Raw genomic sequence first — 18,614 nt, 5'->3', positions numbered from 1 at the left:
TTTCATTCTCTGAAACCCCTGACAATTGCTGCTTTTATTTATTCTTTTACAGTCTCCACTGTTTTTTCTCCTTCCCTACAGATTCTTTATCCATGTTCATGACAATGTGTTTTTTTATTCTTACTGAGTTTAACTTGAGCTGTCTGTATGGCCATGGTAGGCTTACCAGTAGCTACATAACTGGATAACATACCTCTCCTTTTTCCAGAGTCTGTTACCCATAGTTTAGCGTTGCTTAGGCTCTCATTCTCAACTGATTTTTGGCTGGGCCAGCGTGGTGTAGGCTTAGTGACAGTTACCACAGATGCTGGGAGTTCATGATTGCCATGGCCATGTTGTCCTTGGAGGATGGTATTTCACAGCCCTTCTCTCTATCTTCTGGCTCTTGCATTCTTTCTACCCCCTCTTCCATGATGATCCCTTAGTCAATATTCTCAACATGTTATGCAGCCATTGATCTCTATATTCACCTCTATTCACTGTAAGGAGAGGCTTCTTTGATTGAGACTGAGAGTAGCCTTTGGGGGGAAAAACAGATATTTATGTGGTGGTTTGATGCTATGTCACTTTAGCTAAGCAGCCATGATAGGTTCTCCATTAGGGTGTAAGACATGCAGAACATATCCCACAAAGCAGCCTGCATAGTACCTTCCAGCAATATGAAAGCTAGCCATCAGGGAAGGCTCTTCCAGTGAGTGCAGTTTCAACGTTATTTCTCTGTCTCATTCATTCAAAGTATGTTCTGTCTTTAGCCATAGTGTCTTACCAACTAGTTCTAATTGGCAACCAAGAGAAATATTGAAAGCCTGTAAAATTTCTGGACCTCTATAACCAATAATTCTTGAAAGGATGTATCCCACAATTGGCATGAGATTTTTTTTTTAATTACCCATTGCTTCTAGGAGCATTATCTAGCTATGTAAGATACTTACCTTTCAACCTTTTATGTTTTAGATCTGGTTTATTAGATAGCAACTGTTTATGTGGCCTTTTCATATGCTCTTCATTTTGGTAAACCCTGTCCTACCCCATCTGTTCATCTCCATCTCCTGACCACCATACCTGATTAAACTATTTTTCACCTGAGTATTCCATATCTCCACCTCATTTTATTCACGTGCTACTGTTCCCTTACAGCAATCTCTCTTTACAGCCTGCCATGGCACTCTTAGTTCAGGGAAAACTTGGGTCTCTGAAATCAGGTAGAGTTTTATTGAGTCTTGCCTTTATTTATTAATAGCTATGTGACCATGAAAAAATTAGCAAATGATCCTCCATATCTTCATTTAGAAAATGAGCTAGAAATAATCACTTCTCATGGAAATGTAATGGTGATTAAATGGGAAAATATGTGTAAATTTATAGAGCACTATCTGTCATATAATAAACCCTATACAAACAATAGTTATCATTATTTTCACATTTTTGGAACCACAATGGAAAATAACCACAACTTATGCAAAATTTCAACCATATATTAGTGCTTACTATAGTGTGGGCACCATGGGTAATAGATAATCAGTGAGTTAACTTTATTTATTTACTCAGTTCACATTAAATGACAGAGTTATTGGGAAGAGGCTCAGTCGGATAGTCACCTCAGTCAAACTGGTTTGTGGGTGCATGTCCTTGATTGTTAATTGATGTAGTAGGGCTCAGACCACTGTGGGTGATAGTATCCATAGGTAGTACTGTCTGGACTGTATAAGAAAAGTAGTTCAGTAAGCCATGATAGGCAAGACAGGAAAAACATTTTTACATGGTTTCTGTTTCAATTCTTGCTTGAGTTCCTCCCCTGACACCCCTGAATTATGTACTGTGACCTAAAGTGTATACTGAAATAAAACTTTTTTTTTTTTTTCTCCACAAGATGTTTTTGGTCAGAGTGTTTTAGTACAAGAAATCCAACTAGGATAGTGAATTTAAAGAATGTTATAACATTTATTGACCACTTGAATTTTGAACAAAGTAATTAAAGATCCAAAAGAAGTATTAGCTTTGTCTTCTAATGATAATAGTACCTTTGGGGCATATATCTACAGAAAACAATACTTATTTAATACTGACTATGTAAGCAAATGCTCACATGATCACTTGTTTCTGCTCTAAACCTCATGCATTTGTTATGACAAAAGATTGTCAAACCACTGCAGGATCCTCTGATACAGACAAATTGGCAAGTTGCCCCTCTGCCACCAGCCATGCATTCTGAAAAGGTCCATTTGGTATTAGTCAAATCAAATACCATATTTGAGAAATCTCAGTGATGTGAAAATGTCTTTAAAAGTTTAGCTATTCCACTCTTTGTAAGCATTAATCTGCCAACCAAACTTTAAGAATGACTTTTATTTTGTATTTCATGCCAAGTCAGTTCTCCTATGTATAGAGAATGCTTTAGCAGTGTGGGACGGAGAGACATTTGCGTTCTATTGTTTTCCTAATTGAAATAAGAACATTTCAAACTAAAGGTAAGGCATGTGTTATTTGACATTTACATGTCCATGTTGAAAGCTTTGCTACTGTATACAGCATGTAGTTAATTTCAAGTTGTTCTTTGGTAGGAAGTCAACATATTTTCATTAGAATGAACTAAATTTGACTGGCTCACAAAGCAGACAGAAGATAGTACAGCAAAAGTTTAAAGCTGATTAAGAAATGTGTCTGACACAACAGCTGTAGACCTAACATCTTCTCTTTCCTTACACAAACAGTTAAAAAATTTCATTACTCATTTGCCCAATTCCACATTTAAATATGAATTCATTTAATTTTACTTTGCAATCAGGTAAATTAGTGAGAAGGAGCCTAAACAATATTCTTTAATTGCATTTATAAATGATTCTCTCTGTCCTTCATGAGTATTCTTTCTTTTTTATATATTGAAATGTGGTGTCTAAATATAAAGTGCAGTAACATCTGGTTCTAATTGCTGGTTTGAATAATACAGACAGACCTTCAACATGTCATGCTTTTGAAAGGATGTGTTTAGTAGGAGGTACTGAGTCAAAGGTTGCAAAAATTTTGTACCACTAAAAATAGCTGAAATTTTGCATTTGTTAAAAATGAAAATTACCACTTTCTGAAAAAATAATTCCTCTGAATACAAGGTGTACTTTTTGCTAGTAATGCTTTATTAAAGTAATGCCACAATTTTACATCCCTTACACCATTATTCTTATTATAAACATATTTTTGTTTTTCAGTTTTCAAAACTTGCTTGAATTCAGAAGTAAATATTCAATTCACTAACCACAGAACCCACATATCATGAAATGTTTGTTTGGGGTTATCTTTTATAAGTGTTATTGCACATTTAGCTGAAGTGGAAGAGTTCAAGTCCCATCCAGGTGACTGCAGCAGGTAAATTGTTTTTCCTGAAAAGGGTTTGTGCTTGCGTGCATGCATGTATGAGTGTATGTGCATATACACATTTATTTGAGCATTCACTCCTCTTCTCAAATATATGCAACTCCAATATCTCTCTAGTTCTGATTTTATGGCTTTATTGCTGAAGGAGTCTTTAGAGAGAAAAATTGTCAGTAACACTTTATTTGATAAGCACTTTTAAAAGTTGCATTATTACTAAATCCATGCTTAAATTAGTAAAATAGTCTGAAATATTAAGCTATTATTTCATTTTTGAATAAAATGTAATCTATATCTGAATTACAGACCTCCTAACAAGGATGTTCATTGCTTCCTACTTGATGGAAATTGTTCCTTAGTTGATGAAAAGTATCTCAGAAAAACTCCTCTATTATTTGTCGACCATCTGGCAGTGAAGTTGAAGGTGACCACTTTTGAAATTACAGTTCATTTTGTCAGATTCATGTTTTTAAATCACCAGTTGAATCTCAACTATGGTTACTGTACTGGCTGATACTGAGTCAACTTGACACAAGCTAGAGTCATCAGAGAGGAAGGAGACTCAGTGGAGGAAATGCCTCCTTCTTAATTAGTGATTAATGGGAGAGAGCCCAGCCCATTGTAGGTGGTGCTGCCATCCCAGGCTGGTGGTCCTGGGTTCTATAAGATAGCAGGCTGAGCAATCCATGAGGAGAAGGCCAGCATCCCTTCATGGCCTCTGCATCAGCTCCTGCCTCCAGAATTCTGCCCTGCATGAGTTCCAGTTGTGACTTCCTTCAGTGATGAATAGCAATGTGGAAGGAAGTGTAAGCCATATAAACCTTTTCCTTCCCAACTTGTTTTATGGTTATGGTTGTCGCTGCATTAGAAACCTCAACTAAGACAGTTACCATCTAGAATAAACAATGACAGGCTTGAAGCTCAGAAGGCAGGAACCCTGAGAACCAACTTCCTTGGCTGACACTTAGTTTACTATTCATCCAATGTGTTAACCAGGCCAACTTAGTTTCTCTGGATTTCACTGTTTCATCTATAAAATCAGGATATGAATTGTACCTACTTTGCAAGTCATAGTGATACCTAAATGAGTTAAATCCTGCAAACTACTTATTATTACCAAAGTTGTTTTTGTTTGTTTGTTTGCTTGTTGTTGTTGTTTTGCACTAATTTGATTAAGACATAGGAACAAAATACTTACAAAATTAGCAGTAACTTAGAATTTAAGTGATATCTTAAAGAGAGTAAACATGCCCCTCTTCCCCTTGTGCCTTTGGAGAATTCTGCTCCAGACAATTTGCCATGGCTAATTTAAGAAAATAGGTTGGTCCCGTAACTAACAAGGAATGATATCCTACATTTCTAATTTTGATCAAAGAAGTTATCAAGTAATTGATGTTGTTGCTAGAATTTTGTCCCATTCTTATTTTCATCATCTTTCTATAAAATTTTATTCAATTTACAGTGATGTTTAAATTGGAGTGTGGTTTATATTTCATACCAATTCCTTAACTCAGGGCTTCATCATTTTTAAGAGTGAAGGGTTATTGCTGCATGGGCACCAGACGAGCGGCTATACCACTGAAGAAAATGTTTCTCCCCCAAACAATCATTGATTGCCTGTAGCTGCTTAGAGTAGGGCCTTGCTAGACCCTTCCTCATCTATGAGTGGATATTTAGAGCCCCATATTATTTTATGACAAAATAACAAAAAGGAAAAACTATCACATAGAAGCTGGACAAGACAACCCAACAGTAAGAAAAGAGCCCCAAGAGCAGGCACAAAAAATCGGAGACTCACTCATTCACACACTCAGGAGTTCTATTAAAAAATACTAAGCCAAAAGCTATAATATATACACAGAGGACCTGGTACAGACCCATGTAGGTGCTGTGCTTGCTGCTTCAGTCTCTGTGACTTCATATGATCCTTGCTTAGTACACTAAGAGTACCTTGTTCTCGTGGTGTCCTCCATCCCCTCTGGCTCTTACACTCTTTCTGCCTCCTTTTCCCTGCACTCTGAGGGGAGAGATTTAATGGAGGGCTGTGTGTTTCAAGGACTCTCTATCTATAGTATCTGGTTGTGAGTCTCTGTGTCTGTTCCTGTCTGCTGTAGGAGGAGGCTTCTCTGATGGTTGAATAAGGCACTCATTTGTGAGGATAGCAGAATATCATTAGGAGTCATTTAATTGACCTCCCCTTCTTTTGGACCAGTAGTGTAGTCAGAAGTTTTCTCGGGTGCCACCTGGCCCCCTGCGGTCCAGACAATTCTCTCTCACCTGAGGTCCTGCAGCTGCTCAGATCCAAGTAAACATACAGAGGCTTGCATTATTTACAATCTGTTTGGCCTATGGCAGACTTCTTGCTAGCTAGCTCTTATATCGTAAATTAACACATTTCTATTTGTCTATGTTTTGCCACGTGTTCCATGGCTTTACTGGTCTGCTGGCATGTTGCTGTTCCTTTATTGGCAGCTGGAGTCTCTCCAGACTCTACCTTTCTCCTTCCTTTCTTTCTATTTGGATTTCCTACCTGCCTCTAAGTTGTCTTGCCATATGCCAATGCAGCTTTATTTATCAAACCAATCAGAGCAACACATATTCACAGCACACAGAAAGACATCCCATAGCACTTCCCCTTTTTTGTCTAACCAAAAAGAAAGATTTAAACTTTAACATAGTAAAATTACATGTAATATAACAGTTATCAAGCAGGAACTATAGTTATAAAATCTACTCTATTTATATTTGGCAAAATTAAAGAAAATATTCTATCATCTATCCTATATTTGTGAGTTTAAAGTTTTATATCTAATTTATCTTTTATCATGACTAAAGAAAACTATAATTATAACTATCTAGTCTTCAACTACATCCAAAGTTCCTCTGCAACATTGGGGTATCCATCTTCAGCCTATAGCCTAGAGCATTTTAGTCACTTCTCTCTGTGTCCTGTAGAATATCTAGCAGTCTCCTCTGTGAAGCAGGAACTTGAACATCTCACTGGGTGGGGCTTGAGAAAACTTCCAGCTATACAGTAGTGTTTACCCTAGGTCTCTTGAGGTATCTAGTCTCTGGTTCTTGGTTACCCAAGCAGTGTTGGGTATGGATTCCATCTAATAGATAGACCTTAATTCAAATCAGACATTGGTTGGCTACTCCCACAAGTTCTGTACCACTGTTGCTCAAGCATATCTCATAGGGAAGACAAATTGTAGGTCAAAAGTTTTATGGCTAAATTGGTGTTTTCATATCTCCTTGGGTAGCTGGCAGAGTACCTTCCTTCACTAAAGACACTTTAATATAGGGGTGATAGCTCCATGTAGGCATCACCTTGACTTCTTCATGTTCAATGACTTATATGCATACTATCCTTGGCAGTGGAGCTGCCCTGCTCTCAGTTTATCTTGGCATCAGCCTGGGTTGATTGAGGATTTCCATGTGACCCCCTTGGCCAAAAACTCAATTGAATGCAACCTAGTCCTGCTACTGGAAGCTGAATTTGGGGCCAAGAGATGGGCAACTGGGAATCTGTATGCAACACATTATGAGACATTGTTAAGATATTAGGATCACCTTTATATATTTTAGGAAATTTCTACCATACTAGGTTTCCATATCACTCCTCAAATGCCCCTCAGTTCCAGCTGTCTCTCCCTGCATTCCCTCCTTCAACCATATCTTCCTTCCCTCTTCTCATCTGAGCCAGAGAATCATAGAGAAAGGACATACTTTAAAAACCTGAACACCAAATTGAAAAGTCTAAGAGAAATGGATAATTTTCTGAATACATACCACTTACTAAACTCTAATTAAGATCAACTTAGCAATTTAAATAGACCTATAACCCCTAGTGAAATAAAAGTAGTAAGTAAAAATCTCCCCCCTTCAAAAAAAAGTTGAAGGCCAGGTTGTTTTAAGACAGAATTCTACCAGACTTTCAAAGAGTAAACACCAATACTGCTCAAATTTTTTCATGAAATAAAACAGAATAATCATTTCCCAATTTATTTTATGAGGCCATGGTCACCCTAATACCCAAACCACATAAAGACTCAACAAAAAACAGAGAATTACAGACTAATTTCCCTTATGAACATAGATCAAAAAATACACAGTAAAATACAGTCTGAATCCAAGAACACATTGAAAAGATCATCTACCATGATCAAGTAGGTATCATCCCACAGGTTCAGGGATGGTTCAATATATAAAAATCAATAAATGTAATCTACCACAAAAACAAACTGAAAGAAAAATTCCATATAATTGCTGTGGAAATTGCTCTGTATGCTGTGAATGTGTTGTTCTGATTGGCTTACAAATAAAATGCTGATTGACTAGTAGCTGCACAGGAATTATAGGCAGGACAAGCAGAGAAGAGAATTCTGGGAACAAGAAGGCTGAGTCAGGAGACATTGCTAGCCACCACCATGAGAAGCAAGATTTAAAGATACTAGTAAGCCATGAGCCACATGGCAAGGTATAGATTTATAGAAATGGGTTAATTTAAGATGTAAGATCTAGCTAGCAAGAACCTTGAACTAATAGCCACACAGTTCATAAATAATATAAGCCCTTGTGTATTTATTTGGGTCTGAGCAGCTGCGGGACTGGCAGGTGAGAGAGATTTGTAGTGACCACTGGCAGACTGGTCAAATCTTCTAGTTACATATGATCATCTCATTAGATGCAGAAAAAGCCTTTGACAGAATCTAACACCCCTTCATGATTAAAGTCCTGGAGAGATTAGGGATACAAGAGACATACCTACACATAATAAAGGCAATTTATAGCAAACCTATAGCCAATATCAAATTAAATGGTGAGAAATTCAAAGTAATTCCACTAAAATCAGAAACAAGACAAGGATGTGCACTCTCTCCATATCTATTCAATACATACTTAAAGTCTTAACTAGAACAGTAAGACTACTGAAGGAGATCAAGGGTATAAAATTTGAAATGGAAGAAGTCAAATAATTCAGGTGATATAATAATATACATAAGTGACCCAAAAATTCCATCAGAGTACTCGTATATCTGATAAACACTTTCAGCAAAATAGCTGGATACAAGAATCATTAAGAAACTAAGAAAAATCATTAGCACTCCTATATACAAATGGACTGAAAAAAAAAACAGGGTAACACCACCTTTCATGAAAGCCTCAAATAATATAAAATATCTTGGGGTGGCTCTAACCAAGCAAGTGAAAGACTTGCATAATAAAAATCTTCAAGTCACTGAAGAAAAAAATTGAAGTAGGTATCAGAAGATGGAAAGATATCCCATGTTCATGGAACCAGAGGTTCATTTAACCTAAGCTATTGACAAAATTATTAAGGCCACTCCACATAGTTAAAAGGAGATTTCTTTAATGGTGTAACTTACAAATTAAGGGATAGATAGGTCGCGGGGTCTGGGGAAGGTGTATAGTAGTCCAGCGGTGTTCTCTGGAGCTCTGCTCAGTCCACCTCCACTGTTCAGGGTCCCGGAACAGAGAGAGCGCTGGCCCATCCCGATCTCGGGTCTCTTGGTGCCTCCTTTGGCCTGGCCTTGTAGGCGTGACAGTTGCCGAAGCCTCAGTGGGGATTGGAACTTCCAGATCAAAGCTGGAATGGCTACCCACTACACTAAGCTATTTTGTCTAAATCAAATTCAAATACTATCAGTTTGACTCAGAGAAATTCTAATTATAACAACATCAGTGAGCTATATTGATTATTTTGAGCATAGTTACATATGATATGGAACTCTTTTTACAGATTCTTGATTTGTGTGTGTGTGTGTGTGTGTGTGTGTGTGTGTGTGTGTGTGGTGTCTCTTGTGAGTAGGTCTGAAGACAAGCTCAGGTGTCAGACTTTATCTTCTACTTTGTCTGAGAAAGGCTGTCTTTGTTATTTTCTGACATGTACACCATAATAGCTGGCCCATAAGCATGTAGTAATTATCTTGCCTCTTCCTTATATCTAAACATAGAACACTGAAATTATAGACATATGCTACTGTACCCAGGTTTATGTGAGTACTGGGATTTTTAACTCAGGTCCTTATTTATTTGCAGCAAGTACTTTACTCACTAGGCCATCTCCCCCTCCCTAGATTCTTGAGTTTTAAAGTGATTTCCCCCCCTTTTTTTTTATTAGTTAAGCATCACAATCTTTACCCCAAGTTATATAACATCTATGGTTGTGATGTCTGGGTATGTCTTAAAAATCATCTGAGAAGTAACAATGAAGCAATTTGCTTCAATCTTGAAGATGTTTCCTAGAAAAAAACTTCCTGAAAGAAGAAGCAGCTTGACCTAGAGGGAAAACCAGTAGGCACTGGATGGAAGGACTAGTTGTCTTTTAAAATCTGAGATTCAAATTATAAATCACGATTTATTCAGCTACTAATAAATGCAGTTGTCTCTAAGGGTTAATCAACAAAAGAAACATTTTTGAATCATTATGTATTCAGAATATAATTAGTGCTATGATTGGTTATATATAAATCTCAATAATTGTTTTATTTGTTTTTCATTTCAGATACTTGGAATCCAGAATAATGTGTAATTTATGGACATGGTCAATAATTAATTGATGGGTAAGTTAGTGAGGGAATGAATGAGCAAATGAGTAAATGACCTGATATGTGTACAGCCTGGGTGTCGAGCAACACAAAAGAGATGTAACTGCAGTTTTAGAAAAGAAATAATGCACCAGGCCCAGCTCATACTTAGTTTCTATTTCTACTCTGCTTTTGACTTAGTAAATTATTACAAATCCCAGCTGCTGTCATTGTTTGTTTGTTTTCTTCCACTTGACACAAGATAGATGTAACTTAAAGGAAGGAATCTCAACCCTTAGATGGAAATGTGCGGCATTCCCTTGATTACTAATTAATGTAGAAAGACCCATGTCTTGGTGGGTGATACCACCTCTGCACAGATAGTCTTGGATATTGTAATAAAGCAGGCTGAGCAATATCCAGAAAGCAATAGTCTTCCATGGCTTCTGCTTCAATTCCTTCCTTTGGCTCTTACCTTCTGCTCCTGTTATGACTTCCCTTAGTGACAGAGTATTACATAGAAGTGTAAGATGAAAGAATCCCTATGCTCTGTAAGTTCCTTTTTGGTCATTTATTTATCACAAAATAGAACCCTAAGACAGAAATTGGTGCTACCTGAATGGGATATTGTTGTGACAGGCCTGACTCTGTGTTTTGGTAAGACTGAACATTGGATTGGAAAAGCCACTGAGGGTTCAGAACTCAGTGGGTTGTTCTGTGGGAGCTTGGAAGATAATGCTGATAGGATTGCAGACAATGGAGGATTTGATACTGTGTGATAGGACAGGCAAACTGGTCATAACCAGCTTAAACCAGCCATTTGAGCATGTACATAAAAAACTTCCTCATGAGCCAACCTGAAACCTACCTGGGGATGTAACAACAGGTGCTGCTGGAGCTCCTGATTTCACCTAGCCAATGGGAGGCAGCCACGTAATGTCACCTGATTGAGACACCACCTTGGTGCTTGGAGAAGGGTATATAAGACTTTCCCCATTACTGAATAAATGAGTCTGCTGGTTACTTTTTACCTGACTTCCAGTGTCTGTGTCATTGACTCCACACCTTCTCACCCACTCCCCTGAGGGAGTTGTGAGGACCCAGCAACATCTGGTACTCAAGGTAGGGCCCCTGGCATGGGTTTAGAGCTCGCCAAGGTCAGGGTCCTTTTTTTTTGTTGAGGCTGTAATTTTTGGGTTTTAATTTTTGCCTGTTTTTGACTGTTTATGCTGTGAGGAATTACTTTTGCTTTAAGGTTTCCCAGCACTGGTTCTGGCTGTCTCCCTCCCCTCACTCACAGCATAGGACAGCTCCTCCAAGATGGTGTGTTTCAGTGAGAAGGTCCCTCAATGTTGTGTGTTTTCAGTCCCTTTGGCAGGTAAGCATTGTGAGACCCGCCCCTTTCTTTCCTTCTTTTGTGTTGTCTGTCAGTTTGTCTGCCCATCCAGTTAGAAAGGCACTTTTTTTTTTCTGTTTCAGTTGCCACATATGGGTGACCCCCAGAAGGTGGAACCGAGGCTCGGCTCCCAAACGCTGTGGTCCCTATTTCAGAGACACTGTGTGAGCATATGGCTGTGGCCTATAAAACCACAGAAGTCCCCCACTAAGCACAAGACATAAAGGTCCAACATAATTTTCTACCCCCACCCCCCCACCCCTCACCCCCACCCCATTGACTGTCGTCTGCCTGCTGTCTCCCTCTATAAAATGGTTAACCTCTCCATCACCTCCACTCCTTCCATGTCTGATCTCTCTACAGTATCTGATGAGGAGGAGGCAGACAGTTTAGGCCCTGCAAAATCTGTTGAGGAGGAGAACCCAGCAGCCACTAAGACCCCCATGTGCTGCTCCACCCTTGGCTTCATCCTCACCTCCACCATCTATGCTGCAGCAGTATCCCTGGGGCGACCTACCCTGGTATCTGCTGCCTGCCTCAGGGATTGGCCATCCCTCCATCATGCAGCCACCGCTGCCTATGTCATCAGGGGTCCGTAGGCCTGCAGAAACATTCCTGGTCAATGTGGGCCCAAATGCCAATAACCAGCCTTAGATCCCTACCCCTCTGGCTGACCTCTTCCTCACTCAAAAGGAAGCCCAGACTCCCCCTACTTTCAGCAGGTTCTTGGCTAATGGTCCATGCAATTACAAACTTACTTTGACTGGTATCACTTGCTTAAAGCTGTACTGGAACCAGCAGTCTTTCTCAGTTGGAGGTCGACCTATGACAATCAGGCAGAGTTCCTGGCCCAGACAAATCTCCTGCTTAATGTCCCAGTAACTTATGATATGCTCATGGGACATGGAGAATATGTTCATCCGGTCCACCAGACACAAACTTGCCTAAATGCCTATTTTCAGCAAGTTTCAGACTCGGCCTTCAGGGCCCTCAAGGCCTATACTCCTGGGACCTCTCGGCTTAATTCTGCAACCTCATCCAATAGCCAAGGGAGCTCTTTACTGATTTTCGGCCCGTGTCAAAGAGGCAGTGGAAAGCAGAGTAGATGTGGACCCTACCAGAGACTCATTGATCAAACAGTTGACTTAGAAAGACAAGTTTGTGAGGCATTAATGTATTCTTAATTGATGTGGAAAGGTCTGGGTCACTGTGTGTGGTGCCACATCTGGCCAGATGGTACTAGGTACTTTAAGAAGCAAGTTGAGCAAGCCATTGAGAGCAAATCAGTAATCAGAACTCCTCCGTGGCTTCTGCTTCAGCTCCTGCTTCTAGGTTGCTTCCTTGAGTTCCTGACCTGACTTCTCTCAATGATGGACTGTGAACTGAGAGTTACAACATGAAATCAACCCTTTCTTCCATGAGTTGCTTTTGGTCATAGTCTGTATCAACTGGGCCACTATATACACCACTAAATAAGTAACACAGGTTGCTTTATGCATGTAAGAATATATCTACACATATATACACATATTTATAAAACAACAATTAAAAAGAGGCCATAGATTTGAAAGAGAGCACAGAGGAACAAAGGGAAGGGACAGCAATATAATTATGTTATAATTTCAAAAAATAAAAGAAATATTTTTTAAACTACCTTTTTATTCTTCCCCATGAAAATAAAAACGACCAACAGTCTGGGAGTGAGTACTGTCAGCTCTTCAAGGTACGACACCCTCCTACCAGGTTTTAGTTGGTTCAAGTCACAAATAAATTGCATTGAAAAGCTGGATAGCTCCTACTCTGACATTGGCATGGATTCTGACTTTTTTTTTTAACTGAATCTCAAACTGCAGCTCTGGATATTTTCTTCACAGTTCACTTCATGTTCTTTTTTTGTCTGCTTCTTTTTAATGCGTTGCTATTGCCTCAGGAAATGAGATAAATTAGTTTGTGGGAAATCCAACATTGTTGAAGTGCTGCATTTGTTTTCTTCTTCAGTATTGATTATGTAAGTTGAAAGGACCAGGAATCACGAAGTACAAGATCTAAGATGTTAGAACAAACATAGGCTAGCATTGAAAATTTTTATACAACATTAAAGTAACAGTGTTTTAAATTATTCCCTCTGATTTTATTTACCTGGTTTGTCTCTGAAAACTTATTTCAATGAGGCAAACAACCTTGGAGAACGTCTTAGGCCAATGTTTCCAGGTCTTCATATCATTGAGTCACTATAGAATCCTGGGGTTGGGGGTTCAGGATTTCTGCTTTGGTTGTGTGCATCCTTTTATTGTCATGTCTTGATACTAGGTGATATTATTCCTAGACTATCAAAATCTTTAACCTCTATTATTATTGCTGTCATTTATGTTGAACTTTAGAGTGAGACTTTCCTCTTTTTGTAATGGTGTTATGATAAGAATGAATATTAAACTGTCATGGTGGTTTTAAATTAAAAGAGAAAATAAAGCTAGAAGAGAGCTAAGTTCTAGCATATCCTATTGTTAAATGCTAAGAATTACGCTTTTGAAAAAAATGGTTGTTTATTATCTTCTGAAACTTGTTTACAATAAATATTTTTAAAATATTTGTAAGAAAAGAAAAAGAATCTCACCTGTAACATCCACTTTGGAAAACTGTTTAATTCACATAAAGTTGAAAACATACACTGCCTTATATTCCAGAAAGTCAACTTAATTTTATCTAACACACGAAAACCTAAGCTCATATGAGCACTTGTTCACAAAACTCATAGTAGTTTTCTTAATATCATAGTCATATACAAGAAGAGAAAAAGTTCAAATGCTGATTAATATGATTACTCTGTGGTATATTCATTCAGTCACTTGATTACTACTCACTCACTGAAAACAACAAACTTCTTATAGACACAAAATCCTGAATGAACCTGAAAAAAACTGTGCAGAAGCAGCCATATGCTTCAGCATAAATGGAGTATGATTCCATTTCAATGTAACACTGGAAGAAGCTAATCTAATTTCTGAGCTCCAGAAAGCTCATCAAATGCTGCCTGGAACTTACTCTGAGACAGTCCCTGAGGGTGCCTGCGATGTGCCTAGCTGAAATACTTGTTTCCACTATTCTCATCAGCTATGTCTCCACTCAAAGATGTGGAATATCTGAGTTCAGTGGGTGCCAAATGACCCATGAAATAGAATGTTGTGAGAAGAAAATTCCAAGCATGTATTTCAAGGTGCTAAATTTAACTCAAACCCAAGTGATTATTCGTTATTATGAAATCATAGCTTTGGAATTTCGTTTAAAAATATCCATCTGTTTTATGCAATGGCCTCAATCGTTGCTAAAGTTGAATTTTTAATTTCTTTCTTGACAAAAGAGATATTTGACAGACTTGGGTATCAAGAGAAGGAAAAACAAATAAAAGAAGGAGGAGGCAAATGTATAAAAATAACACGTTCCATCTTGAGTGAGAGGATCATATTTATGAAAAAAAACACACACACACACACACACACACACAAAACATAGGCATAGAAACTGAAAAAAAAAAAAAAAAACAGTAAAGAAACAAAATAAAAGCCACACCACCCAGTACTGAGAATCAGTTACCTCATTTGAGTTGTTAGCCAGGGGGTCCCTTTGACCCTCAAACATTACAGGCTATTGCCAATGCTTAGCTAACTTCCAGCACTTGACAGTAAGGCTCAGTTGCTGCAGATTCCACATACTAGAGTCACAGAAAATGGAAAAATAAAGCTAGTTTCATCCCTACTGGCTAGCTTTCAAAGATCTGTACATCTACACTTGGAGGAGAAAAGTAATCACCAGTTTCACCCATTTGTGAAGCCTAAAAGTTGCAACTAGCCTGACTAGATATGCACAATGAACCATAGCAGTATGAATGCTGTGAGAGTAACCAATCACTTTCTGATTAAATCTAAGTCCCGTTCCACTCTTCTCCAACAAGATAGATTGTATCTCTTTTCTGTGTCTTTTTAACTTGTGAGCTAAAATAAACTATTCTTAAATTACTTTTATAGGTGTTTTCTTTAATCCACAGGAAAAGTTACTAATGTATGATGTAACAGCAATGATGTAGCTACATAGAACAGTTAAACAGTTATGTTCACTCAAGGCCAAAAGCTTTATAAGCCATGTACCTGTGGAACAAATGGGGTGGGGGACGCTTAGCTTCTTTGAGTCAGCATTATTATTTGAAATGTAAAGATCATAACACTTTGTTAAAAGTTTGTGTGTGTGTGTGTGTATAATTTAAGAACCTCCATATAGAATGTTTACACTACAAAACTTTACTTTTTACATATCTGTAGTAGAATATTATTTTAATGTGTGTTATTTTTGTTTATGTTGCATTTGTTTAACTCTGTGAAGCTGTGTTACTGTGCTTGTCTACAACACCTGATAGGCTAATATGGAGCTGAACAGTCAATAGCAAGGCAGGAGAAAGGATAGGTGGGCTGGCAGGCAGAGAGAATATATGGAGAAGAAATCTGGGAGTATTGAATAAGAGGAAGTAGCCCAAGAAGGCGGAGAACATCAGGGGCCTGCCACTCAGCCACATGGTCAGCCACAGAGTAAGAGTAAGATTTATAGAAGTAAGATAACAGGAAAAGCTCAGAGGCAAAAGGTAGAAGTGATAATTTAAGTTAAGGAAAGCTGGCTAGCAACAAGCCAAACTAAGGCCAGGCAGTTATAACTAAGAATAAGCCTCCATGTGTGATTTACTTGGGAGCTGGATGGTGGGCCCCCCAAAAGAATTAAAACAAACAACAACACATATCCATTTATCTCTATGAATAAAACTTATTGCAATGTATTTATTGGTCCTCCCCAAAGAAATCATTAGTTTAAAAATTATTAAGCACTTATTCTAGTGTGCTTTTCTCTTGCTGTAATAAAAAACACCATGACCAAATGTTAAGCATTTTTAATCTATCCATAGTTAAATAAAAAGTTTAAATAATGATAATGGGCAACAGTAGTTTTTCAGCATCACTATTGTCTTATGGGATTACAATCACATATGTAGTCTATCACTGTGCAAAACATCATTCTAACACATCACCATATGAATGCATGTGTGTGTGTGTGTGTGTGTGTGTGTGTGTAGACATACGTTTGTATACATATTCCATTGTCAATGTACAGTTCAAGCATGCCACGAAACATGTTGAGTATTCACTGTACTCAAGGAATTTCTTACTCTGTGATTTGCAAAATGGAAGCTGCTGAGCATGCCATAACAGAGGACATGGAGATACTGGGAATAGTCTTCTGTAACAAGGACCCCAGGTTCTTGGGCATGTGAAAGTCATTAAAACACTGCACCTATGATTTAAGGAAGGGGGCATAGGCTACAGAGAAAAAAGAGAGTTGAGAGGTAAAGTCAGGAATACCCATCACAATTTATTAATTAAAACCTGAATTTGTCACATTTAGCTCTGAGGGAGTGATAATGCAAACAGAAGGGAGGGGCTTGGACCTGCCTTGGCTGAGTATGCCAGGCTCTACTGACTCCCCATGGGAGACCTTGACTTGGAAAACGTGAGGATGGGGGACAGGTTGGGGAGGCAGCTGGGGGGAGGTAAGAGGGAAGAGGGGGATATCTGTGGTTGGTATATATTGTGAATAGAAAATTCCTTAATAATAAAAAAAGAAAATGCAGACATAATGAGAAGTTTCAAGGTAAAATATGTTTATTTATTTATTATCCAGATGAGGCTCATTTAGGAAGAGAATTCACAGTTAGCATTTTAAATAATTATTTCTCTGTGGTGGTTTGAATGAGAATGGCCCTCTTAGGCTCATATATTTAAATCCTTGGTGGAATTGTTTTGAGAAGAATTAGGAGGTGTGACCCTGTTGGAAGAGGTGTGCCCCTGGAGGTGGGCTTTGAGGTTTTAGAAGCCCAATGGACACCCAGTCTCTCTGTCTCTATCTCTGTCTCTCTGTCTCTCTGTCTCCCCCCCTCCCCCCCACACACACACTTATGGATCAGATGTAAGCCCTCAGCTATTGTACAAGTTCCATGCTTGCCTGCTTGTGGCTTTTCTCCTACCATGATGGTCATGGATTTACCCTCTGAAACTTTAAGAAAGTCCCCAACTAAATGCTTTAATGCCTTTCTATGGTATCTCTTCACAGCAATAAAAAAGTAACTAAAAAAAATTAATTGCATTTTTAGTAGCTTGAAAAATCCCTCTGTTTTCTTAATTTCAAATTCACTGACGGTAAATGACTTCACCAAGGTCACAAATTTACATAGTGTTAGACTGGTGTAGAAATCAGCTCTTTCAAAGCAAAGCCAATATCCTTGCTACCTAAGCCTGAGTCACATTATGTTTCCAAGGATGATGTTATGAATTAGGATGTCCCACTAGGTCCATATGTTTAAATATATGATCCACAGTTGGTGGTACTGTTTGTGAAGGATAAGGAGGCATGGCATTGTTGAAGAAAGCATGTTACTGGGGACAGGATTTGAGGTTTCAGAAGCCCACACCATTCCTGGCTTCTCTCTCTCTCCTGCTCCCTGTTTTGTTTTGTTTATCTTATAGGTTCTTTGTGTATATATTATGGCTTCAAGTTTTGTTTTTTTTATGGGATACCTGTGTTCAAACGTGTGTGTCTCTGAATCTGTATGCATTTCTTGTGCTTTTTATTTGACTCTTTTGCTTGTTTAGTTGCTTTGTCATACTCTGGTTTGTTCATTTTCTTTATTTATCTCATTATATGATAGTATTATTCATTGTATGCTTATTTGTCTTCTAATAAGAGACAGGAAGAATATAGACCCAGATGAGAGGATTTGTGGGAAGGAATTGGGAATAGTAGTAGGAGGGGGAAATCTTTAGCAGAATATTGTTGTATGAAAAAAAACTATTTTCCATAAAAAAATAAAGAGATAGTATTGATATTTTAAATGTTTTATTAATATTTAAAACTGAGAAACTATGAAATCAAAATTATTTTTAGAAATATTAAAAAAACAGTTGAACTAAATACTAGTAAATTGAAGTAGACCTTGTGGTAGCATTGTGTTCCCCAAAATATTGTGCACCCTAATAAACTTATCTGGGGTCAGAGACAGAACAGCCACTAGATACAAAGGCTAGAAAATGGTGGCACTCACACCTTTAATCCTAGCGTTCCAGAGGTATAAATCCCTCTGGATCTCTGTGAGTTCAAGGCCACACTGGAAACAGCCAGGCATGGTGACACACGCCTTTAATCCCAGGAGTGGTGGTAGAAATTATAAAGGTATATAAGGTGTGAGGACCAGAAACTAGAAGCATTTG

The sequence above is a fragment of the Peromyscus eremicus genome, chromosome 4 (assembly GCF_949786415.1).
Source record: "Peromyscus eremicus chromosome 4, PerEre_H2_v1, whole genome shotgun sequence".
In the NCBI taxonomy this organism is placed as follows: domain Eukaryota; kingdom Metazoa; phylum Chordata; class Mammalia; order Rodentia; family Cricetidae; genus Peromyscus; species Peromyscus eremicus.
The sequence above is the reverse complement of the archived record's forward strand: the minus strand, read 5'-3'. Positions refer to the sequence as shown.